The sequence below is a fragment of the Nycticebus coucang genome, chromosome 1 (assembly GCF_027406575.1).
Source record: "Nycticebus coucang isolate mNycCou1 chromosome 1, mNycCou1.pri, whole genome shotgun sequence".
NCBI classification, from domain to species: domain Eukaryota; kingdom Metazoa; phylum Chordata; class Mammalia; order Primates; family Lorisidae; genus Nycticebus; species Nycticebus coucang.
In genome coordinates, this window is record NC_069780.1 from 100,212,603 (window position 1) to 100,237,833 (window position 25,231).

General features: G+C 40.4%; 1 long non-coding RNA gene across 1 annotated transcript in view; it reads left to right on the forward strand.

Annotated features, from left to right (window-relative positions):
• Positions 1-1,151: 1,151 nt before the first annotated feature.
• Positions 1,152-25,231, forward strand: part of LOC128588984 (uncharacterized) — a 34,655-nt gene continuing 10,575 nt past the window's right edge. Inside the window, exon 1 of the long non-coding RNA XR_008380828.1 lies at positions 1,152-1,276. This is a non-coding gene — a long non-coding RNA (uncharacterized LOC128588984). The remainder of the gene's footprint in view (positions 1,277-25,231) is intronic.

Sequence of the window (25,231 nt, forward strand, 5' to 3'; positions counted from 1 at the left end):
AGTGTCGGTTACCAGGTAAGAAGCACTAGCATTCTTCCAAACATTGTGGATAGTATATTAGATTGAACATTTTTCATACACATAAACCGTATTTCTCATGAACATTATCATCTCTCAGTACATTATGTATTTCGGATGATCAATAAGTAATGAAGAATAAGAATAACAACATCAACCAAGCCTTTGGGAACAGGAGGCTTGCTCTCCGGGCAAAGGTCTGAGCAAACATATGGTTTCTTCATAGTGCCCTGAAAGCAAGCCTCGTTACCTTCCGTGCAACGGCTAACGGTAGTAAATCCCTGAGCAATTGGCCTCCCATCAAAAACCAGTCTGTATCCGGTCTCGGGGAGTTCACAGTGAGGGACTTTTGGCAATGACGTCTCAGTTGATCACTCCTGTAATGGGGCAATTATAGTTGGAGAGGTTGTCTGTGATGTAACCCAATCCCTCATTTCTACACAGCTGTGCAGACCATCAACTCAGATTGCACCAAGGAGTCAATGGGGAGCCTGTTCAGAACACGGGATATTTATTGGCTGAGGCTGAGGAAAGCCTCGTTGTTGAACCGCAGTGGAATTTATCTTTGTCAGCTCTGGGCTCAGACATCTGAGCATGTGCAAATAGCAGTCCTGGGCTGGCCGGCCAGGCTGTTCTGGGCTCTCCTCTGACCTGACTGTCTTGGGCCCCGTCACTACTGTCTCGGGCCAGCCTGCTCTGAGGTTTCCCTTTGTCTGTTCCCTGACTCCACGAGCTCACACATGCCAACCTTTTGACTTCTGTCACTCCCCAAATGGATTTCTTGGCACTTTGATGTTTAATCAATAGATATGGATGAAAGGCCTGCGACAGCGCAGGCCCAGCTGACACTAGACAGCGTGACTTTTAGTAGATGTTCTCTTGCCTCTCTTTGTTAACCTTTGGCCACTTGGAAGGAAAACAGAGAGTTGGTCATGGGATTCCCCAGGGCCAGGACTGGCACACTCGGCGAGCCAGTGGGCAAAGGTTTAGGATGGTGTTTAATGTGCCATTGGGGTGCCTGCCCATGGGTCAAAGGCTGTGAGGAACATGTGTCGGCCTGAACCAATAGGGATCATGATGAGGAAGAAGAACAGGCTTGTGGGTAAGGAAGTGAGAGAGCTGCAGGGCCCGAACAGAAGGCTGTGATCAGAGAACGAGAATCAAGCGTGGGATCATGGAAGCAGCATGGCTGGGAGTGGTAGGAAGCCCAGGTCACCTGCCTGGTCTCCACCAGTCTGACAGTCCTCAGGGGTGTCAGGTAGTGACGCCTGAGCAGTGCAGAACATTTCCTTGACCTGCTTGTGCTGGGGAGGCTGCGGGGACCAGGATAACAGCCAAAGCCAGCTTTCCAGTATGTGAAAAAGGAGAAAGAATTTTCACAGGCAGGCTCAAGATCTCAAGGATTTTTTTAAAAAACATGTCCCCCTCTTGTTAAATGTACACAGCTATTTGATGAAAACCAAACAAGCACTGTATCATTATTAAAACTCACAATTACAGAATACACAAAGGTATGTGCGTACACAAGTGCTTTTCATTTCTGAAAGAAAATAAGGCAGTTGGACAGGGGCAGGAAGAAGTTACCGGGGGAAACAGGAAGCAAGAGAGAAACAGCTCTGCAAGGCAGAGGGGGGAACGGAGGTGCCATCCGATGGGAGGTCTGTGGCTGGTTTGTTGGGGGTGCATTCCTGAAGGCTGTATTAGCACTGCACCCCCCGAGAGTGTGCAGCGTGTCCAGTTTTCTGCAGCTGACATGGAGCCGACCCAGTCATTTGAGTCACTGAAGTTCCAAATGTCCTCAGAATGGGGGCATTTCAGGGGTCTCTTTAATGAATGGGGTGTCAACAGGGAGTGTGGAAATGAAACTGCATTTTGTAAGGTGCACTGGGTGGGAAGTGCCGCAGCAGAATGGCTCTGACGGGGAAGGCAGAGATGACGCACAGTTATGGGAGAGAAGGGACCAGCTTTCCAGGCATGTTGCCTGGTGGTTGCAGCTGAGCCTGATCTGGGGCTCCTAAAAGACCAGATGTAGAAGCACAGACGCCTCTCTGTGGAGTAGAAAATTCAGGGGGCAGCCGAGCCAGAGAGCAGAAGAATGTGTCTTTCAAATTTGCTTTCTCCTACCTGCTCCGTCTTCCAAATCACCCCACGGTTCCTTTTTCTCCTAATCTAGCCCAACTTCCAAAACATTCTTGCAGAGTTTTGTAAATTTTTGTTTGTTTGTTTTTTAATTTTTTTATTGTTGCAGTTTGGCCGGGGTTGGGTTTGAGCTCACCACCCTCAGTACATGGGGCCAGCACCTCACTCACTGAGCCACAGGCACCACCCAACAGAGCAGAGTTTTGTAAATATTTTATTTTCAGCACATTCAATAGAAATGAGAGCTTTAGTAAAAAATAAGATTATATTTAGTAGTAGCAGAAGAAGCTAAATAGAGATTATAAATGCTTTCTCTCTCCATAAATTATTGATACCTGGTGCAGCAGGCAAAATCCAACAAGAACAACGGAGGCGTGGTACTGGAAACATTTGTTTCCAAGGTGCATTGGACGCTTAATTGAATACGATAGTTAACTCAGACACAGTGCAGGGTCTGCCTCCCACCAACTCCTATTTCACATCGTACAGTTAAGCTCAGGAATTGATGTGTCCGCTAAGGAAAGCACATTGTGACGCACTCAACATAGACACACATGTTGCCGTTTTTCAGACTATATATGACAACAAAAATGATGATAAATGAAAAGTCTGGGATTATTTTACTAATCTAAGAGTCCTTCACACTCAGGTTCACTCTCTGATTTTGACTGATGTGAAAATTTAGAACTCAGGCCTACCAAAGATTGGCTCAGTGTCCAAAAGACTGAAATGTGGCTCCTGGCCCTTCAGCTCAGCGTTCTCACTATTTTACTATGGATGCGAAGTGGGTGCACAAGTTACTTACTGTCCACAGACCTTACTAATGTGACAGTATAATGCATGTGATGAGGCCAAGTGCTTTAGGAGGGGCTGTAACTTGTAGTCTGGGAAGCAATCAGTTACTCTTTTCAAACTCACATCTCCATTCACAGGGTACAAGAAAGAGGCGTTAATCCACCTACCGTGACTTTCTTAAGTTTTAGACATTCAATAAAGCCCTGATAGTGTGAAAACATTATTAACTTAAACCAAGGAGTCGATTTCAATCTTAATTCTTACTAAATGTTCACCAAGCAGGAGGAATCAATCCTCAGCTTATATTTAATCACAAATGGAAGGGAGGGGATAAGTTGACTCATCTCAAAAGCAAGAACAAGCACAATTATTAATAATACTTCTTGTTCAAATTGTAATTTAAGAGCTAATCTAATCACCACTTATTGAAATTTCCTAACATCTACCCAGAGATGGTGGGACATGTTCACAGGGCATCAGATGTTCACAAGGCCTTTAATTACTAAACAGACACAGGCTACGTTCCTAAAACTGTACCAGAATGTAAGCTGAAGAGCAGATCTGCAATTGAAGTTCTCCTTTAAAATAAATGTGGATTTTGTGAACATTTCTATCTCTACGCGATGGCTTATTTATGTTGATGAATAGTAAATACTCAGTAGTCCCTTCTGACAGAAATTATATAGCCGTATGCTAAAATATGCAGGATAGTTAAAAACAAGAAGACTCTGACCATGCAAAGGGAAATCAGAGTTCTCAAGAACACATCCTTATAAGCATTTCCATTATTCATATAGATGTGCACCCTGACCAAATTTACACAAGAGTTGTACCATTTCAAATAATTGATATTAATCTACTACCTCAAACATGTACTTAAAGAAGAGCAAATTGAAAAAAAATCTCAATTTTGAAGCAGTTTGAGAATAGAACAGAATTATCCATGTTTCTACAAACCCCTGAATGCTGCTTTATTTGGGTTTATTCATTTTCACTTTTAATAATGTTGTGTTAATTGTGTAATAAGATTAGTGTTGTTAAATTATGTCACCTGTTTGATATTTAGTTGCACGGCTTGAAAGCAACAGAAACCAAATTATAGACGTAGACAAGAAAACTGACAAAAACAATAATCTAAATTCAAATGGACACAGCGCAGTGAAGGTGACACCCTCCATAGCCAACTCATCAATGAGTTATTTCAGTTTTTTCTCGAAATCTGATCCCAAATTCGGTTACTCTTTACAGCCTCCACAGCCTCCACCTTAGCTCAAATCATCTGTTTGTCCTAAAAGTCCTTTTCTACCTAGGAAAAGGAGTGATAGCTGACTCATCCCAGCTTAGATAGTTAAATTTCTACGGAATTTGCAAGCTGGTTGTTAAACACAGCAATTATTAGAAATTAATATAAACGTACTTGCAATTATGTTATATTAAAAACACAAATAATTACTCAGAACTCATCACTTCCTGGGTGTTGTACTACATCTTACCTTTACATAGTATCGAAGCCCTTAAGATTATTTACATCTGCACTCAGCACGGTATAATAACACATAACGGCCGGCCACTGTCAATCTCTTCCTGAAATCACATCAAGGGCTCAAAACCAGCCAGAGTGAGGGTTTTTATACCAGAGAAATTAGCAAATGCTACAAAATAGGACCTCATCTACTGCTTTGTTGATTATCTAGATCTAACTAAAATAATGCAGAAAATATCATTCGTGGTAGATTTGCTTAAAATAGCACAAAAAAATGAAGAAATAGTCTTCCAATATTTGAAAACTATCATCTGTGTCAGAAAACAACGCTGTCATGTAATTGACAAAGAAGTGATGTTCCAACATGCATGGTGTTGTTTCAGTTTCATCTTAACCATTAATGTAAATAAAAATATTAATCAACATTCATGTCCAAATGAGATGTTCCCAGAATAGTAGGTGCTCAAAAAATTCTCTTGAATGGGCGGCGCCTGTGGCTCAGTGAGTAGGGCGCCGGCCCCATATGCCGAGGGTGGCGGGTTCAAACCCAGTTTGGCCCCGGCCAAACTGCAACCAAAAAATAGCCGGGCGTTGTGGCAGGCGCATGTAGTCCCAGCTGCTCGGGAGGCTGAGGCAAGAGAATCGCGTAAGCCCATGAGTTAGAGGTTGCTGTGAGCCGTGTGACGCCACGGCACTCTACCGAGGGCGGTACAGTGAGACTCGGTCTCTACAAAAAAAAAAAAAAAATTCTCTTGAATGAATTTGTTAATATAAAGTAAATCTTTCACCTCCTTCTCCTCTTTCTTGTTTCAGTTTTGAGTCCAGTGGTATCAAGTATCATGGTAACTCAGGAATTGAGTCTGTCCTATCCCTATAAATGCCTGAGTCATTGATGACACTTTGCTGGCTGCTTCAAGCTCTTTTTCAGCTATATTCTCTGCATTTCCTGTACAAACTCTCCATTGACTCCAACCATCAGAGCAGTTCTAGAAACTCATTTGAGAGCTTTACTGTGAAAGTTGAAAATGAAGCTGAAAATAGTAGCATTATTTTGGTATTACAACAACCTAAGGGACTTTCGGGGTCCTTTACAATATGATGTTTTCATATTTTCTTTAACACTTCAAAATCACAAAGGCAAGTCTGTTGTGCAGGAAATTATTAAACTGTGAATGCCAATTAAAGCTTAATGGTTAATCTTCACTAAATAAGAAGTGCTTCATATACCATGTGAAATTATCTGCCACAGCATTAACAAAAACCGATTAGTTAACTAGCTAAACATATTAAATACAGACTTCCAAGTTTATGGGAGATGAATAGGCCTTCACTTCAATAGTATGGAATATTCTTTTATTTAAATTTTATGACTCCTCATCCAGTTTCATTTAAAATGTCAAAACTGTAATGGTAGTGACATTCATTTTATAACAGTGTTTGAAACATATGCAGTAAAAGAGGTTGTAATAATAATACTACAAATTACATGCTTATTTTTCCAGATCATACCTAATAGACTGTAATATCATTTTCAGTCACAGTTCACCAGAGTTAAATTTAAAGCATAATATTAAAGTCAAGGTTCCTTCACATCTAATTAGACATTAGAAACAAATGTGGACAGATCTGCATTCTGTTAAATATATGCAAATAATTCCCCAGAGGCAAAGGAACAATTTAAGAGCTTTACAGGTAAAGGTAACCCACTCTAAAGGTGCACAGTAAATTGCTGGAGATTTACCCGCGGCATTGTGCAACATGACATCTCAGTTGGTGTAGGACACACTGAACCATAAATTGTACCCACCTTGTCTCACACAGCAAAATATCCAGGACAAACATAGAATGTTTTATGCTTAGAAGCCTCACTTCTGGAAATTATGCCAGCGAATGAGGCAGTTCAACAAAGCACCTATCATTGGGGTATGGATAGCTCCGCTGCAAATCTTGGCAGAGTCATTTATTTTCAGAACAGTAGGGAAACATTAAAAAGAATGCATTTTGCTCATTCTTTGAAAATTCACATAAATAAGACTTAGCTAGAGACTGTATTTAGAAGTGAGTACTGTGGGTTTTCTTGCAAGCCCATCACCACTAATGGTTTTGCTGTATTCATCCTCAGAAACGGATGGGGGAAGAGATTTCCCTCAAGTTCCATCAAGTCAGATCACAGATTTCTCTTGACTTCTGTTTTTTGTCATCTTGCTAAAGAATGGGATTGGGAAGTGCAGGAGGTTTTATGACATTTGCTAGCCTGCTGCACGGTTTGGCATGCGGATGGGCCCCTTCTGGTCAGCACCTCCGATTGGCTCTCCACGGCCTAATCACATTCTTGCCCTGTCTTCCAGAGTCCTCCTGCCCCATTTAGGAAAAAGAAAGCAACAGGGGCCAGCATTCTGGGATTGCTTGAAACGCTCACCTTGAGTATTCCTGTAGCTATCCGAACACAAAGAAAATAGTTCTTTCCTTTAACCACCATTGATGTAGACGCTGAAATCATTGTAATAAGTACTTGATACATAAATATAAGTTTTTAGCAAATAAAAAAAAATCTGACATTTGAGGTTAGACCTTGCAAAAATAGAACTACAGGTTTTGCTTATAAGTAGTAAATACAATCACTTAACAGTAAAGAGTTTAAATTGAGGCCATCTGATCTCCTAGTGCCCAGTCTTGAACAATGCTTGTTGGCATTTCCTCTCTCCCCAAAACAGTCTCCTGAAGAGGAACTTGTTTCCAGATACATTGCTATAAAATTGGATCAACAGAAAGGTTTGGACACTACAATTCATCATGATTTCTTTATAGTTGAGAACCGAATAATTGTATTTCTTGTTATTTCTCAAGTAATATTCAACCACTAGGGCAAATTCTCTCCACAAAATAGCCCAAAGTCTTCCTTTTTGCTCTAGTTGGTATAGCGTCAGACCTAGGATCAAACATAATATTAATAGCAGGAGGGACAACGCGTAACCTTTGTTGACTTAGTAGAGAGGAATTTGGGACGTCAGACAGGACAATTTCCTACCCTAGCTATAGATAGCTTAGTTTGAACGAGAAAGTTTTTGCCACTGAAATGGAGAACAATTCCAACTATAATATATAGTACATTAGTTAAGGACAATCTTTACTATCTTTCGAAGTACCTAAGACAAAAAAAATAATAATAATAAAGCTAAATTTATATTTTACTCACTGAATTGCCTGAAGGAACTGCATAAAAGAAAACAAAAGGCCTAATTACCCATCAGTGGAGAATTCCAAGCTAATAATGGTTTGGGCAAAGATTCCTTCAGAAGGTCAATTAGAACTTTCCATATCATTTCTGTTCCCATTAGGTCTTGATTTTTGTTTTAGAATGGAACAAATGAATTCATTTTAGAATTTATATTTCTCCTGGAAAATTACTGCCAGATAGATGTAGGAAATAAAAGTGCTATGGATAAGATTTAAAGAGAGAGCTACCTTTGCAAAAAATACTTAGTTCTGCATATCTAAGCGTTTTCAACTTGCCAGCATTTTGGCACATCATCATTTCTCCAGGAGAACAAGGGTCTGAACGTTAACATTTGCTCTATCACCTGATCAGCTGGACATGTGGGGAGCCTTAGAACTTACTTAAGATTCCAAGATAATGTATGGAAGCCTGGGTATAAAAGAAACAGTGCAAAGGGAATGACTGTTTCCTAGTGAGCGTGATGAGTAAAGCAGAAAAGAGTCTGAAAAGTTACAATAATTGCCCAAACTGCACCTGTACAATTTATTCTGGGTAATAGACCTGAATAAATATGCAATATTTTCCCAAGGAAATGTAGGTTTTTTTTTTTTTAAAGAGAAGTTGATAAGAAGAGAGAGATAATTATGAACTATGTAATGTTGCCTAAATTTAATGTATTGGTCGGAATATTAAAATACAGCTGATTCTGGAGTATTTGAACATTGCAGGGTTCTCAGGCCAGCTCTTCCAGAAGCTGGCTCTGCCCACTGAGTATGAATTAACATGGAGGAGAGACCCTCTGCCCAAGGCAAGTCTCATCACCTTTCAGGACCTCAGTTTCTTTATTTTAAAGGGAGGAGAAGGGCCCAGGTAAGAGCTGCAGTCTTTGTTTGTTTTAATATTTGATATTCTTCCAGGTAAGGGATCAACCATTCAACAAACTCTTGACCAAAATCAGTTAAGTGTTTAGAAAAATCAGAGGATTCTGAACCACAGTAGTATGCCCTCTTTGGAAAATAAAATTTGAAAAGAATTGAAAAGATGTTTACAGATTGCTCCCAACTAGAGATATATCAAATGTTAAAACAATTAAACAACTGTGATTGGCTCTTGACAGAGCTTTTCTTTTTTTCTTTTTAAATCATCACCTTTGTATTCACCTCCTGATTGCATGCAGGAGCCAGCAACAGAGAGAGTATAGATAAATTTCACTGTAATTCCCAAACCATATTTTAAACTATAGTTGCAACATTTTTCTCTGCAAAACCTTTTTCAGAGCTGATAACATGTAGGAACAATGAATTGATTTTAAGCCCCAGCTCTTTGTTTTCCAAGACCCTCCCTCTGGCAGAGCAGCCTGAGAGCCTGGAGGGGGCCTGGGGGAAGGGCTGACAAGCAGGGGGGAGCTCACACCTTTCATTATGGCTGGTGAACAATCGAGAGCTGATGGTATTAGTGAAAGGTTATTATTTGAATTAATCATACAAGTTTAAAACAACTTGGCATTTCAAAATGTTTCTAGGTAGGCGTAGTTTCCAAACTGCAACTGCCACCCAATGTAATACCTGGCATATTGGGAGCGGCGTGAATCTGATACAGGGCTCCCCCACTCAGGGCTTCACAGGGACACCCCCCACCCCATTCTCTAGGCCCAGGTGAGCTCAGAAATCAGACTCCCATCTCTAGGCACAAACAGGCTGCTCTTTCCAGGCCACACCCTCTGGGCTCTAGCTAGGTCCTGAGCAAAGCAGCCTGAAACGTTTTTTGGGTGGTTCCATCTTGAGCAGGGAGCACACACCCTAATCCCTTCCCTGAGACAGACACTGCAAGGACCTGATAACCTTGCCCTAGCGAGAGGGACTGCATTCATTCATTCATTTGTGAATGCACTCATTAACTTTGAAAAGATGTTTTTCCACCTACCAAGTCCTGGCCAAAATGTAATTCTCCATACAGTATAGACCCCTAGACAAAGTCTTCCCCTTTGCCAGAAGCTCTGGTGCATTTTTACTCCTTCTGTGTTCCTTTCTGTCTAATAAAATCCTATCTTACCACTGACCTGTGGTCCATAGGTTCATTCTTCAAATTCCCAAGACCAAGGACGTAATGAAGAAAGAAATTCCGGTATTAAGTGCACTGGGGTTGAGGGAAGACAGTGGGGAAATGGAGCCTCTGCCATCCATTAAGGGGCATCAGCAGGGTTCTAGGCAGATCTGGGCAACTTCAGGATCCCTTTATAGTATGGAGAGAGAGAAAAGAAGAGAGGGAGAGAAGGAAGAGAAGATATAAAAGAAATGAGATGAAAGGGGAGAGACAAGAGGAGAAAAATTGAGAGGTAGACTTAAGAGCTAACTGCAGCTATGAGTGAACTGGTGACTTCAGGGAGCAAATCACATCCTTTCTCTCTGTTGCAATTCTCTCAACAGTAGTAAAGGTCTGAATTAAGTGAATCAAATATGATGATAGTACATGTGATAGTAAAGGGATGATGCTAGGAGCATTGAAGAATTGGAGAAAGAAAACAATAGAAATAGTGTAAGTGAAATATAGATAAGCTCTATCTGGCCTTGAGAATAAGAAGTGGCTCAATCGGGCAAACAGGATTTGAGTATACCCTGGGAACTAGGCGCTGGCCCCCCACATGTAGCCAAGGCCTTTGGAATAGAAAGATGAATCAGACAGTCCTGATGCTCAGGACTTTATATCCTGCTGGAGGAGACAAATACTTTAACAATCTGGTCCATCATGTGAACCGATCTGCACAGGTGAGTGTGGAAGCATGGGGGAGAGCTCTAGTCTGGCTGGCCAATGCTTGGGCCCAGGCTTTCAGACTAGGTTTGCAGAATGCAACGGTCTTGCTCACAGACTAAACAGCAAGCGGCGGGCCCCGAGAGAGCGTAAAAGCTTGCCGTGTGCCTTGTTGCCATAAAAGTATGACGTGGGATCTAGCTAGGATTAGGTCGGTGGCTAGAGAAACAAGCAAGGCCCATCGTGAACATCTCACAAAGGAGTTGAGACTCAATTCCATAAGGGCTGCAGCAAACAGAAGCACCAGAGTGACAAAGCTGTATGTGCATTTCATGTTACACAAGCATCACACAGGGAGATTTTAGAAACCTCCCCTGGGGAGAGGTATAGAAGAGTCACAGATTTTCAGAGTGAAGGCCAAAGTGCACTTCGTCTCTTAAACAGGAGCATTCTAAGAGATTATCAGCCCACCCATTGGTCTTTGTCTTCTTTCGTTCACTCCCCCTTAGCTTCAAAAACTCTGAGGTCCCCACATCACAAGGTCCCAAAGCAGCAGACGCTAGTTCCCACAGAGAAGGGAACACTCACTTGGGCACTGTTGGTGAGACTGCAAAGTAGTACAGCCTTTAGGGAAAAATGTCTGGAGATTCTTCAAAGAACAAAAAGTAGACTTGCCATTTGACCCTGCAGTCCCATTACTATGTATCTACCCTAAATAAACAGACATTTTAACCCAAGGACATTTGCACTCAAACCTTTGTAGCAGTTCAGTTCACAATAGCAAATATGGGAAAAACCCAAGAGCCCTTCCAAGCAGGAATGGATTAATAAGCTGTGGTGTATGTACACCATGGAGTACTATTCAGCCATAAAAAGATGGAGATTCTGCATCTTCTTTAGCAACCTGGACAGACCGGGAGAACATCTTCCAAAGCAAAACATCACAGGAAGGGAAAGACAACCATCTCATGTACTCAGTACTAAATTTAAACTAGTAGATTAGGAATTATACTCTCACGTGGGAGAAAAATGCAGTTGACTCAAGTGAGGGAAAGGGAAAGGGTTCGTTGAGCTCCCGCCCAGAATTCTCACCCAGCAGGTACCATGCACAGGTACATGGTACACTTCTGGATAAAGGACACAGCTTCAACGTGGACTTTAACCTTGCAAATGCAAACTGCATAACTAATTGTATGTACCCTCAAATTAATCTGGAAAAAAAAAATAGAAGGCTATGAGTCTAAGCTGGCTGGGTTTTACTATATTTGAGAAAGATACTATTGATAATGTAGGTATTATGGAAGCCCTAGGATAGAATCATGGAGACATTTTTGGATAAGGCAAGAGTTTCATGAAATTGGGAGATCATTCATTATAATGTCCTTTTACAATCCAAGGGCCAGCAAAGTGTCTATAAAGGGACACGTAGTATTTTAAGTTTTGCAGGCCTCAGAGGTCTCTGCAGCAACTCCTCAACACTGCCATTGCAGTATAAAAATATCCATAGACAATACAGCATGTACATGAATGAGTATGCCTGTGTTCTAATAAAATGTTATTTATAAAAAACAGAAGAAAAAACAACCCAGTGAGGGCTCAGTCCTCGCAGTTGTACAAGGGCCACTTGGCTCTTCCATTACAAATGAGCAAGGTTGACATGGAATGTTAACTGGGACATAGAATTGGTAACCCCATTAACCCAGCGTTAATGCGCTATAACCAGAAACACTTGTGTGTGTGTGTGTGTGTGTGTCTGTGTTTTGATCCCTATATTAAATAAACTAGAGAATGAAAAGTAAAGTAATACTTTAGATGCACTTCATTAGGCAGCGATATTAATGATAAGGCAGATAGTTATTTTTTGGTTCATGTACTTAATCACAAAATTTTGAGATGGAAGCATAATTGCATTAATGACTTTTTTTATACATACTTCCTGATTTTAGTGTTTTTAGTAAAGGTACATTAATGACACCAGCCCTCCAGTTATTGTCTGATAAGTCCATGAATTAAAAACAAAAAAAAAGTAATGGTAGTTTAATGGTCCTAGAGTCTGTTAAGTCATCTATTGTTGCAAAGTAATTTATAATTTTTAAGAATATTTTTAGTATGAAATAATTCAAAGAGAGCAATATTATTACTTCAGTTGCTTTCCAAGGGACTGGAGGGGAGGGAATTCATCAAAGGTTTCTAAACAATTATACATTTCTGGGGCATCAAATATTTGAGAACAAAGCATTTCTAGAACATTACCAGCTGCGTGTGCCTGTACTTTCTCAGAGCAAATATTTAAAAACATTCATTATGATATGTACTATCATATGAAGAAATAGTTACTTGGCTACAGTTCAAAATGCCTTAGCCAGTAGGTTAAAAAAAGGAAGCTGAAAAAAATTCAAATTCTTGACAAATTCAAATAATTATGAAGTCAATTTGAGAAGTAACTTTTAAAATGATTTTACACTTGATTTTATCTAAAAGCTGAGAAGTGATTTTTTTTTTTTTAGACGATTTTAAAGTTTAAAAAACTTCTTAAGGACACTTACCCAGCGAAAGAGGAAATACTTTAACTATGCTCCGATTTCTCAGGGTCTATTGAGCTGGTTTCCGTCCTGTTTCTGTTTATCAGTCAATCAATGTACATTTATCATATGCCTTAATCCACTACGAGCTGGTAAAGATAACTTTTGCTAATTGAGTAGAAGATAGAAAAAAAAGTGTGGAAAGAGTTACCTGATTATTTAAAAAAAAAAAAAAATCAAAGTGCTACATATTTTCTACACCATTCTTAATTTAAACGTGATGGACAGGTTGCTTTTTTATTGAATGTTCAAAAATGCACACTTAACACAGTAAGCTGGAGACCGATATTTCTGGGCCATGTGGATGAAATGACTTTCTAATTTGTGCAGTTCATAACCCCTTGCCTGCCCAAGGATAATGATATTCTAGGCAGGAAACATGATCAGAATATTAGGATGTCAAAAGGCTTAGGCTGTCATCATATCACAAAAATTAAAATGTCTTTACTTACAACCTTGTCTGTGACATGATTCTTGCTAGAGTGTTCCTCACTCATATCACAGGGGTGAAGCTGACACTGTTTATTTTGCCATAAATACTATTTCCGAGAGCTTTTAAACATTGGCTCAGGGCTCATACACACTCTGCCAGGTATCTCTTTGAAAAAAAGCTCTTCAGGAAGGATCTTTTGTACATTTAATCACCAGTTTTGTTTTGCTTAAAAATGTGTAACAATAGCCGGAGTCCCTGCAGCCTGTGTGATTATTTGGAATCACCTGCAGAGGCTGGTGAGGAGCAGAGGAGCAGCCTTCTACTGTTCCCTGAACCCAGCCTGACTGTGCCTATGTATTTTGCTGGCTGTAAAATCAACACTTAGAGCCTGCAGCATATTTAAAGATAACCTAAGCAGCGTCAGCAAGGCAGTTCTTTCATGGCCAGTGCAGATATTTTTCTCAGTGTTTCTCTTTGTACTGTTGATCATTTTCTACTATCACGTCGTGTAAATATGAGGGAAAGAGTTAAATATCTGGACTAAAAAATTTGAAGAGAAGGTAATTATATGATGTGTGTATACAAACATTTTGAGTAGTCACTGCAATGACCTGTCCTGATTGGAATTTATCAGCTGTCCCATGGGTCATCCATCCTGTACTTGCAGTTAATTGTATTTTAACACACAGGCAGGCCTATTAAAATTTTCACATAAACTTGAAAGGCTTAATGAGAAATGCTATGAGAAAAGATACTTTTATTTACCTTGCACCATTCTATTCAGGAATTATTGTTTTATGATTAACACTGTCTTAGTGGACGATGGGAAGAAACAAACACCTTTCAGTTTACTATCGCAAGCCATGAGCCTTGTATTCACACACTGCAATAGCATACGTGAAACTGTTTTATAAATCTATCTCAAACATCTCCAGCTCTGTCAAAGACAAGTAACCCTTAAAATCACTACCTAATTCTGACTTGGAGAGTTGGTATAAATGTTCTACAGCTGTTAAGTTATTCTTTCAAATCTTCAACAGATTTTTTTAAGATTTTACTCGGTGGAAGGCATATGATTGGGACTGGGGCTTATGAATAAATGTGATCGTCGTTACTATGTGTATCAATCAGGAAAAAGTATTAGCGTTATTTATTTATTTTTATTTATTTATTTATTTGGAGACAGAGGCTCACTTAGTAGCCCTTGGTAGAATGCTGTGGCATCATAGCTCACAGCAACCTCAAACTCTTGGGCTCAAGCAATTCTCTTGCTCAGCCTTCCAAGTAGCTGGGACTACAGTCACCTGCCACAATGCCTGGCTATGTTTTGTGACGAGGTCTCTCTCAGTCTCAGGCTGATCTCAAACCTGTGAGCTCAGGCCATCCACCTGCCTGGGCCTTCCAGAGTGCTAGGATTATAGGCGTGAGACACAACTCCTGGCCCAGTATTAGCATTTTTTAAATAAACATTAAGAAAAATCCCTGTTGACAATCACAGCTCAAAGCAAGCAATCAATAACAGTCTTTAGTGTCCCTCACCATCTGAAACTCTATGAGAAACACAAACTAGTGTCCTACTGGCCACCAGAAAGACACGATTACAAGCAATTACAAAGGTATTTTGCCCAACGATTTAGTCCTACATTTCTTATCTCAACATAATTATCAATTCAAAATCTTTTAAAAATCTGGTTCAGAAATGGATATCTTAAAAGAGCCGGCTTGTAGGTGTGACAATAACTGTGAAAATTAAATGCGCACACGTTTAGAATGTTCACTATTAAATAAATCATTACATACTAAATATTTCTTGATTGGAAAATCAAAAATGAGTTTATTTATCTAGTGAATTCGTTACCTAGAAAGTGGCTGTTTTAGTCATGGTCATGAGTAGATCAATGTCAGTTCTGATTCATGCATTTATTTGTGTGTGTATGAAGTTGGAAGTTAGAGAATAAAACCCAAGGGATTTTTTTTTTCCAGGATTTTGTCAGGACTTCTTTTTGCTTTCCCAGAGATAGAAAAATAGTAGCAATTCCAGTAGATGTTCCGTAATGGAAGTCATTCTTTTGCACAATGTATTTGCAGTAGGTACGATGATTTCAATAATGCTGCTACAGCCTAGTTGCAATTACTGTCAGTTGCATAGAAACCACTTTCCTTTCACCTACTATAAATGTGTAATTGGGGAAAGAAGTTTAGATGTTTTGAGGTGATTTCTGTCATTGTTATTGTTATTTGAATACAATGCTAAACGAGTGAAATAATTTGCTCATGTTAAAAATCAAGTGTTAAAAGTCATGGTGAATTTTCTCTATTTTTTAACAATCTAAAAAAATAGCAAATGTCTGTAATTTGAACAGTTTTGGAACTTTCAATAACTAGAAAGAGCATGTATATTAAAATGCTAATGCCATACTGATTGATAATGCTAATGCCATACTGATTGATAATGTTATAAGATCAAAGTAAAGATAAATTGATTAAATATGTATATAGTATTTAATCTATTTCCTGTGGCAAACAAAGAATACAAGATACGATTCTTGTTCTTAATCGTTTTATAGTTCAGGAGAAAATTAAAGTACATAGTCAGTGAATTTCTCTAGTCTACCCTATCATCCTTTCTTATAACCGGAGTCTTGTCTTTAATGAGATTGCTCCATCAATAAAATCAAGCCTTCCATTTCCTGATCACAATTTCCTAGGCTTTAGAAGTTCGTCAAATACTACCACCATGCCCATTCTTCAACTTTTTCAAGCCCCTGTTCACAGATGTTTCTACCGTTATCCTAAGTACTAGCAGCCCTCCCTGGCTTCTGTCCATTCCATGGTTCACTCACTGCAGCCTTTGCAGATGATCTGCATTTCCTTTGTATTCTTGCCTGTGTCTGGTCATTACTCAGACTTGTCTGAACTCAAATACCCATTTCCTCCATTCCAGGCAGCTGAGCACAATTGGAGAAAATAAAAAAAAATGCATTATTAATAATAACTAATCAGGATAACAAAACTCATCTGAACTGTTACTAAAATGAAGTTAGGATAAGTAACGTCAGCTAGACTTTCATCACTGCTTAAAAAATCCCATTATATTTCTCCATTCAACTCATAATTTAGTTCTTACAGACCTCCCTAAAACTTTTTTTCCATTTTTTGTTTTTTACTTCAGCTTCTTTTCTCATCATTCTCATCAGATATTTTGGTCACCAAATTCCTGGAGAAAATAGAAAGCATCAGACGGGGAGTCACTCAACTTTCCAGCATCAAAAATATGCTTGAATTTGTGGCCAGGTGTGTGGTTCACCCCTGTAATCCCAGGACTCCGGGAGGCCGAGGCAGGAGGATCCCTTGAGCTCAGGAGTTGGAGAACAGCCTGAGCAAGAGTGAGACCCTGTCTCTACTAAAGATAGAAAAACTAGCAGGATATGGTGGCAGGTGCTTGTAGTTCTAGCCACTCAGGAGGCTGAGACAGGAGGATTGCTTGAGCCCAGCAGTCTGAGATTGCTGTGAGTTATGATGTCACCGCACTCTAGCCAGGGTGACAGAGTGAGACTCTGTGAGGAGAGAGGGAGGGGAAGGGGAGGCAAGGCATGGTGAGAAGATGAGACATACACTTGCATTTGCAATCAGTTTTCATTCTTTTCTCCTAGAACAATTGAGGAGATATATGTTCTTCAGGTTCAAGTCAACTGCACTCTGAATCCATCCCACCTCACGTTTCCAGGAGCTTTTTATTGTATGTTATCTGCTCTGTCCCCTGTGTCGTCATCCTTTTTTAATATAGGGACCAACATATAAAAATGTTTATCTGTCCCTCCAACCGTAATTGTTATCTTGTCTTTCTTCTGTCCATTCACGGCAACACTTGCCCAGGGAGTTCTTTATACTGACCAGTTCCAATGTCTCACCTTAGACTAACTGGTCTACCTTGATCTCTCTTCTGCCATCATCACTATACTTTACTGGTTGTAAAAAGGGATTAAAAAAAATACCCTATTACCAAAATCAATGTCTCCATCCTCATCATTTTTGAAATCTCACACTTTTAACCCTGTTAATCTTTCTCTCCTAAATTCCTTTCATAGCTGACATGTTGATTCTTTATCACCTACATTCACTCTGCCTTTTTTTCAATTTTCCCTTCACAAGGCAGAAGAACAGATATGTTCAAAACACAAAGCTAGTCTTCATTGGCTTCCATATTCTCTTAACATAGAGAATCGTATTTTTAATAGACCCCCCCGCCCCCGCCCAGCAATAAACAATTGGCCCCGACTCCCACACTGATAGCAGATAGGAACCTTCCCTTTTGGCCTTTTGGTCTCTCAACTATTCATTCTAATTTTTGGTTTCCAGACTTCATGCATATTGTTTGCTCTCTGTTTATTTCCCTCCTCCACAAGTAACCTTTACTAAATGTAGGTATAACTTTGTGACTTGGAACTTATCTTACCACTCCTTTCTGCCCTGTTCTCCAAACTGGGTCAGGTGTCCTTGGGTATTTCATGACACTGGTCAATATGCACTTACATGAGTATTTGAAACATTAACATTTTTCTAACTCATTGAAATTAAAATCTATGAAAGAAACTATAAATATTTTGCTCATAATTGGGACCCCAGTGTCTATACCTAAAACAAAATATGGAAATAAATATTTGTTGGGTAAATGAATGAATGGATGGATGCCTTGGCAGGGGTAGACTGTTGTTGATTGCTAAATGTGATAGAGTTTGTGCTATTTATGCACATCTTCAATATTACTGAGGACTTTTGAAAAATGGCATTGAGTACTTTCGATTTAATTTGAAAATAAATTCTTAAACATGTTTGTCATTTACCTCTAGACCTTGCCCTTGAGGGTAGGAGTATATTTTTGGTACCACTGACTTCCCAGAGCTGAGCACTGCGTTTATTTTATAGGAAGTGCTCACTAAATGTTTGTTGAATAAATGGCAAATGGTAGCACAGACGGCAGCTGCACGGATTAAAAACCACCATAATTCAATGCACATTTGGTTTAATTTGCAGCCGTGGGAGTGAGATTAGAAAGGGAAAATTTACTGCTCTTTTCTTTAATACAATGAAAGCGAACAATTAGGGCTGGTTTAACATCTTCAAGTTCATTAGTTGTCTCCAATTAATAATCTTGACTCCAAGTTGCTCTTCCCCATTAATGTTAAGAGAAAAATAAATGAAAAGCAGCGTATTTGCGGGAAGCATAGAGGTAGGCTAAATTCTTGACATAGGGATTGCTTGACACTCACCTGGTTACTGATGGCCATTGTAGGCTCTCTTTCTCTGAAGATTGTTAAGAATTGATGACAATTTAGGTTTAGTTCTGCCTGGAGCCATGGGAACTAATTGGATGGCCCCTCTACTTATCAGTGTCCACTGTGAAGAATGCTACAGGAATTCTCCCTAGAGATGGCTCCTAGCAACTGGGACAGAATAGCCACACAACCAACTTGATTCAATAATCAAGCGTCATGAAATGCATTACAAAGAAGAGCTTGTTAGTTATCACTGGTGTATGAAGAGTCTAGGACTGTTTACATTTTATATGATCTCATCATCCTTCATAGCCATATTAAACCAGCATTCGAATTATGGCCATTCCAGTCCTAGTTTGATATAAATCAGTCAAGTCTTTGTGGAGCGGCCATGGAATGTTCAACACGGCACCGGGTGCTTGGAATGAGCAGATGCTCCTTCAGGATTTATCAACTAGGAGGACAGATAAAAACAGTGAGAATAAAATCTTTACAGGCACAGAGGCAACACCAGTACATGTGGACGTGTGCAATCATGGGGAGGTGAATGAGAAATTCTGTAAGCAGGATAAGAAATGAGAAATATTCATAGGAAAATGTAACAACGAAGAAGCTTAGAAGCCATACAGAGAGGAAATGATGCATTTGTCCGGTAGAAGGGAGAATTTATTTCAATTACGTGGAAAGGCTTGGAAGATATCTATTTTCAAGAGTGAAGGAAGACTGAATAGGCAGAACACAGATGGTGCATGGGATTAGTGGTAACAGAGGGTATAGATTTGGTTTATATACAGTCAAGAAATAAATTGATCCTTTGAGACGTCACTCTGGGCTCCTGGAACACGTGCACACGGGATCCTTGGCTGGGTTACAGCCATGGCTCCCAGGAGCACCATTCCACTCGATGCTGCCTGTATCAGAGCTTCTGCGCTGGCACAAGATCAGGTTCAGTTTAGTTCAAAACCTGAGTTTACAACTTAGTGCAGCCATATTCTGGACCAGCAATGAGACTTTATAGAAGTTACTTAAATTCTTCAGGCCTCAGTGTCCTCATCCATACAATAAAGGTGTTGAATTAGACTGAGGTTCTCAATAGAAGCAATGATGCTCTTGGAGGCTTCTGGAAGCTGTAGAAATGTGACCTTTGGTGTAATGTTTGGGTGCACTATACCCATCCAGTTGATAAAAGAAAGGAATGATGAACACTTACAGAGGGAGAAGTCACACCAGGTAAGACCTTTAAGTGTAAATTTTCAACAGGAAAATCCTGTTTGTAATAATGCAAGGCGGTAACTCATTACTCTTCACTACAGCAGACACTGATAAGAACATAAATAAATGAAAAAGTATTTGTTGGCCTAATAATTTTTTTTTTGACAGAGTCTCACTATGTCACCCTCAGTAGAGTACCATGGCATCACAGCAACTTTAAACTCTTGGGTGCAAGCAATTCTCTTGCCTCAGCCTCCCAAGTAGCTGGGACTATAGGCGCCCACCACAACTCCTGGCTATTTTTTAGAGATGCGGTCTCACTCTGGCTCAAGTTGGTCTCGAAATTGTGAGGTCAGACAATCCAGCCATGTCAGCATCCCAGAGTGCTAGGATTATAGGCATGAGCCACTGTGCCCAGCCTCATATTTTATTATTTTCACTACCAGACAATTCCTCTCTTTTAAGCCTCCTGTACACACACACACACACACACACACACACACACACAAACTGATCATTAAGTCAGACAAGACCAAATCACCTGAATGGGGCTAATATTGAAAGGTCCTCTAAATATGGTGGTTTACAAATATTTCAATAGCATGATCAGTAAGTTCCATCCTACAGGGCTTTTTAATTGGCACATTCCCTCCTTGAGAGTAAAACACAACACAATTGGGCTTTTGCAGTCAAATGACTCAATTTTTGTTTCATATTTCACTTCTGAAATATGATCATCTACTAAAACAAAATCTATGGGGCAGAAAGACATTTTCCCATTTTGCAAATCAGGCAGAAGCTGGAGTGTCCACCGGGATCTCCAGCAGCTCTGTGCGAGGCTTTGCTCATCCCTCTGATAATGTGACCTTCGAATGACAGAACTGGTTCAAGAATAACACATTTTGATGGGACTTGTAAGAGTAATGGAGCTGCTGTCAAAACACCAGGCTGGCCACGCAACTTGAATATGCAGTAGGTGCTGCGGGGACAGGAGTAGGAGCTAATGTTTTCGCTCTAAATGTTTTCCTCTTATTAGCTTTTAACTTGCAAAAATTATTTGACATCCAGTTTCAAGTGAGAAAATGAAAGAATAGCATAATCACTCCAATGGCATTACCACAATTGAGTGTAACAGTCAAATAACGGTGAGTCGGGCCACACTGAGGGATTCATGTATGCACTCATTCAAATGTATGTACTGACTTTCTTTGCAAAATAATGTTAAACCTACATATATTTTAATGTGTTTTACCTAAAAAATATAAAATGAGCCATAAAGTTTTATGTATGCTCAAACAGAGCGTTTGTTTGAGTTGAGGGAGGCAGACATATTTGCAGGAGCACAGGGGTGATACTGTTTGATACCACATGTTTGTCCACCGAGGAGGGGAAGATGATTTTGGCGTGGTTTTTTTGCATGATCACAGAAGGCTTCCTGGAAGAAGTAGCCATTTGAACACGGCAATGAGAGATGAGGGTAGTGATTCTACCGAATGGCCTTCTGGTCAGAGGGAGTTGCTTAAATCAAGAACTCGCACATGTTCTCTGGGGAGGAAGGAAGGGGGTCGTATTAGACTCTTGGGGAGAGTTGTATGAGACAAGAAAAGCAGAAGTTGGGCACAATTCTGCCCAATTGTGCAGAATTGCATGCCAATGCAGATAGGGATAGAGAAAGAGTAACAAATTTCACTTATATTTAACGATAACTAAAAAGCAGTAAAAAGCGTGTGCTCAAGACAATTTTTAGAAAGTTGAATAAGTACGGTGAACATGGCGTTTCCGTGCTTTCAAGCCTGTGCTCGGGGATTGTTAACTTTCAGTAATTCTGTGACATTCTGTCACGTGCCAATCATTCCCCAATGCCAATCATTCCCCAACTATCATCTCTCTTTGTTCCTGGTCCCTGAATAAGGAAAACTGTTGCTTTGGCCAGCACAGTGGCTCACATCTGTAATCTCAACACTCTGGGAGGCCAAGAAGGGCAGATTGCTTGAGCTCAGGAGTTCGAGACCAGCCTGACCTAGAGCAAGACCCTGTCTCTAAAAAAGTGCAGGCTGTTGTGGTAGGTGCCTATAGTCCCAGGTACTTGGGAGGCTGAGGCAGGAGGATCACCACATGGGCCCAGGGGTTTCTGGTTGCTGTGGCCTACAATGATGGCATTCAACCCAAGGTGACAGAATAAGACTTTGTCTAAAAAAAAAAAAAAAGAATACTGTTGTTTAAAAAGGAGCCTATTACTCCCCGAGAGCCCGCCATGCTCAACAAACATTTTGAGAAAAATTCAACACTTGACTCCACCTTTCTACTCACAGCTAGTGGGACCAGGCATGACCAATTTGCAGGCTGGCCAGAGGCCTCTGCATGGCCCCCGGCTGGGGCCCTGCCCTCCTCACAATGTCCAGCAGATGGATGGACCAATTAGGATCTCTCTCCAAGTAGTTTCAACAGGAGGCTTACAGATAAAGGATGGCAGAGGTTGCAGAAGTCAGAAAAGAGAGAAGGCAGTCTTAGAATTTAGGAAGAGGCAGGAAATCTAAATAAACAGAAGCCGTGAGGTATAGAGAAAGAGCCAGGGGTACTGGGGGCCGTGGCGGGAGCAGAGAGTACAGAGAAGAATTGACCAGGCAGGCTGGACTGCCATCCTGGGAAGTCCTGCATAACAGCCGGGCCTTCAACTCAGTGGGCCCCAACCTTTTGGACACTAGGGACTGGTTTCATGGAAGGCAATTTTTCCAGGAAGGGGCATGCAGCTTGTGGCAGGAGGCAGAGCTCAGGGGGTGATGTTATGCAGTCCAGCTCCTGACAGCAGCTTTGTGGGGGTTGGGGACCACAGCTTTAGCTGACATGTGGGAACTTGGATTTCAAGAAAGTTCCCACCACCCAAACTCCTAAGAGTGGCTCACTGTTCCAAAACCATTTGTGCAAACAATTTAGTTTATGCTGAACATCTGCTTTCCTTCTGGGACTCTGGAAGCTTGGTACATGTTGGGCAGAAGCTGCCTGTGTGAGCACCGAGTCTCTGATGAGCCACCCTGGAAGACAGCATTTCATACATGGGGTTGCAACGCATTGCTGGAGAAATTTAGTACATCTAAATCAGTGCAGCTCCCCCAGGGCAGGGGCGGGAGGAGCCCTTGGGAGCTCCTCCCAGCTTCCTCCTCATACACCTTTTCTTTTGCACATTTTGCTTTGTTTTAATACATTGCAGCTGTGCAATTATAGGCTGAGAATTTTGAGTCCATCTAGTAAAACACTGAACCTAGACCCGGACACGCAGAACTATTATAGTAAGTCCTAACTAGTTTTGGAAGCTATTCATTTGCACATCTTTAGCTGAGGAAAAAAGAGTAACAAAAACAGACCTGGATACTAATGACAGGTGCTTGGTGCAAGGTGGTTACAAAATAGTACTAGAGATTTGTGGAATCCTGAATAACTCGGCAGGATTTTCAGATACATCCTGAACTCCATGAAGACTCACTATATAAGGATTAGGGCCCCTCATTCCTTTACTTACAATAACCCGCTGTTACTTAAGGTAAGCCAAGCATGGTTCTGATTCTTTCCTAATTAACATTTGCCAACGAAAATCATACAACCAGGTAAAGTGATCTTGTTACCAAGGTATGGTTTCCAAACTCCCTGGAGCCCTTGGCGATAACTGGAGACAATTTTTTCTGTTTGAACTCATCCCCTTTAGTATTATCTGAGCATAGCTTCTAACTTTAGGCTTCAAGGCCACCCCTGTGATTATTTGGGGCATCTTGATCTCTTTCAAGGAGAATGAAATCCGTTAGAGAGACGTCTTCCATGTCCAAACCTCCTGCGGGGGCTTTCTAACTGCCTGGCCTTGAGTTTCACAATAAGAATGATCTTTTCCAAACTAAACTGAGGACTGAACTTCCATGTCTATACTCTCTTTCCCCAAGCCCTGCCTAACCCTAATACCTTTCATCTCTCCTTTCTACACTGTCTGTCTTCTGTGTCCATGAAACATGCAAGGCTCTTTACCCTAAAATAACAAAACAATACAAATGAAAAGAAAATTCTTCATTTGATTCAAGCAACCACGCTGCAAAAATTTTTGAGAGCTGGTGCATAGTCAGTCTTCACTTTCTAAGTCTGATTCAGTTCTTTAGTGTCTATCCCACAATTATAAACAAAGAGCAGTTGGCAGTGTAAGTTAAGGGCCTCTTTTAGTCCTAGTCAAGGCTGCGTTTAACTCCAATGACCTCCCACCTTTCCCCAAACCTTAGTGTTCCACACATTTCCTCTGCCTCCCCTCCTGCCCACAGCACTGTCCTCCCCTTCAGCTTGCCTGGATATAATTGAGTCCTCCCAGCTCCACCTCTCCTCTCTTACTAATAACACTCTCTTGTTATGTAACCTTGGGCAGATAAAGTACCTATTTGGTGCCTGCCCTCCTTGGTAAAATAGAATTCTAGTAATATCTATGAAGATTAAATTAATTAATATACGTAAAGTGCTCATAACAGTGTCTGGAGTTTAGTAAGTGGCCTGTTAGATTTTACATTTGGTTCTTTCATTGTTTAAAACATTTTTATCTCTTTTTATATTAGAGATATAAAAAATGTGCAACATCTGTGTGAAGATACTGCAATTCCTTCTAAAAGGGTAACTGCTTTCTTGTCGTGGGTTTTATAGTTCACAACTTCACGGTTTGTTTGTTTTTTCTTTAATTTTTTTTGGAGATAAAGTCTCACTATTTTGCCAGGCTGGTCTTCAACTCCTGCGTTCAAGAGATCCTCCCACCTCAGCCTCCTAAGGTGAGGAGGGAATGTAGCTGGGATTACAGGCTTGAGCCACTGCACCTGGATTGATTTCACATGTTTTGTAACCAAATATTAAAGGTCACGTTAAAGGTCACTTCTAAAAGAACTGAAGCTCTAGATCACATTCAGCTTGTTATCTCCAGAATGAATGAAGAAATGAAGAAATGAATGAGGGAAACCTTTGACGTAGGCCCTTTTATTATGGTCCAAATGAAGTGTGACATCTTTATGAAGCTAAAATTGTCAAAACCCAAAATAAAGCTAAACAAATAAACATCAAATCAGAACGTTGAAATAACCTATGAACATTTAATATAAATACACAGGCCCATATAAATAAATACACAGTCCTGCCCTAAATCTTACAGAATTTATACTAAGTATGGGAGGTTACAAAGCTAGTGTTAGAGCAACAACTGAGATACTAATGTGCATGGCTATTTATCCAGGCACCTGCCCTCTGTGAAGGGCAACACAGGAGATTTTTTTCACAGTACTAAAAATGCAATTGGATGAATAAGCAATTAATAAACAA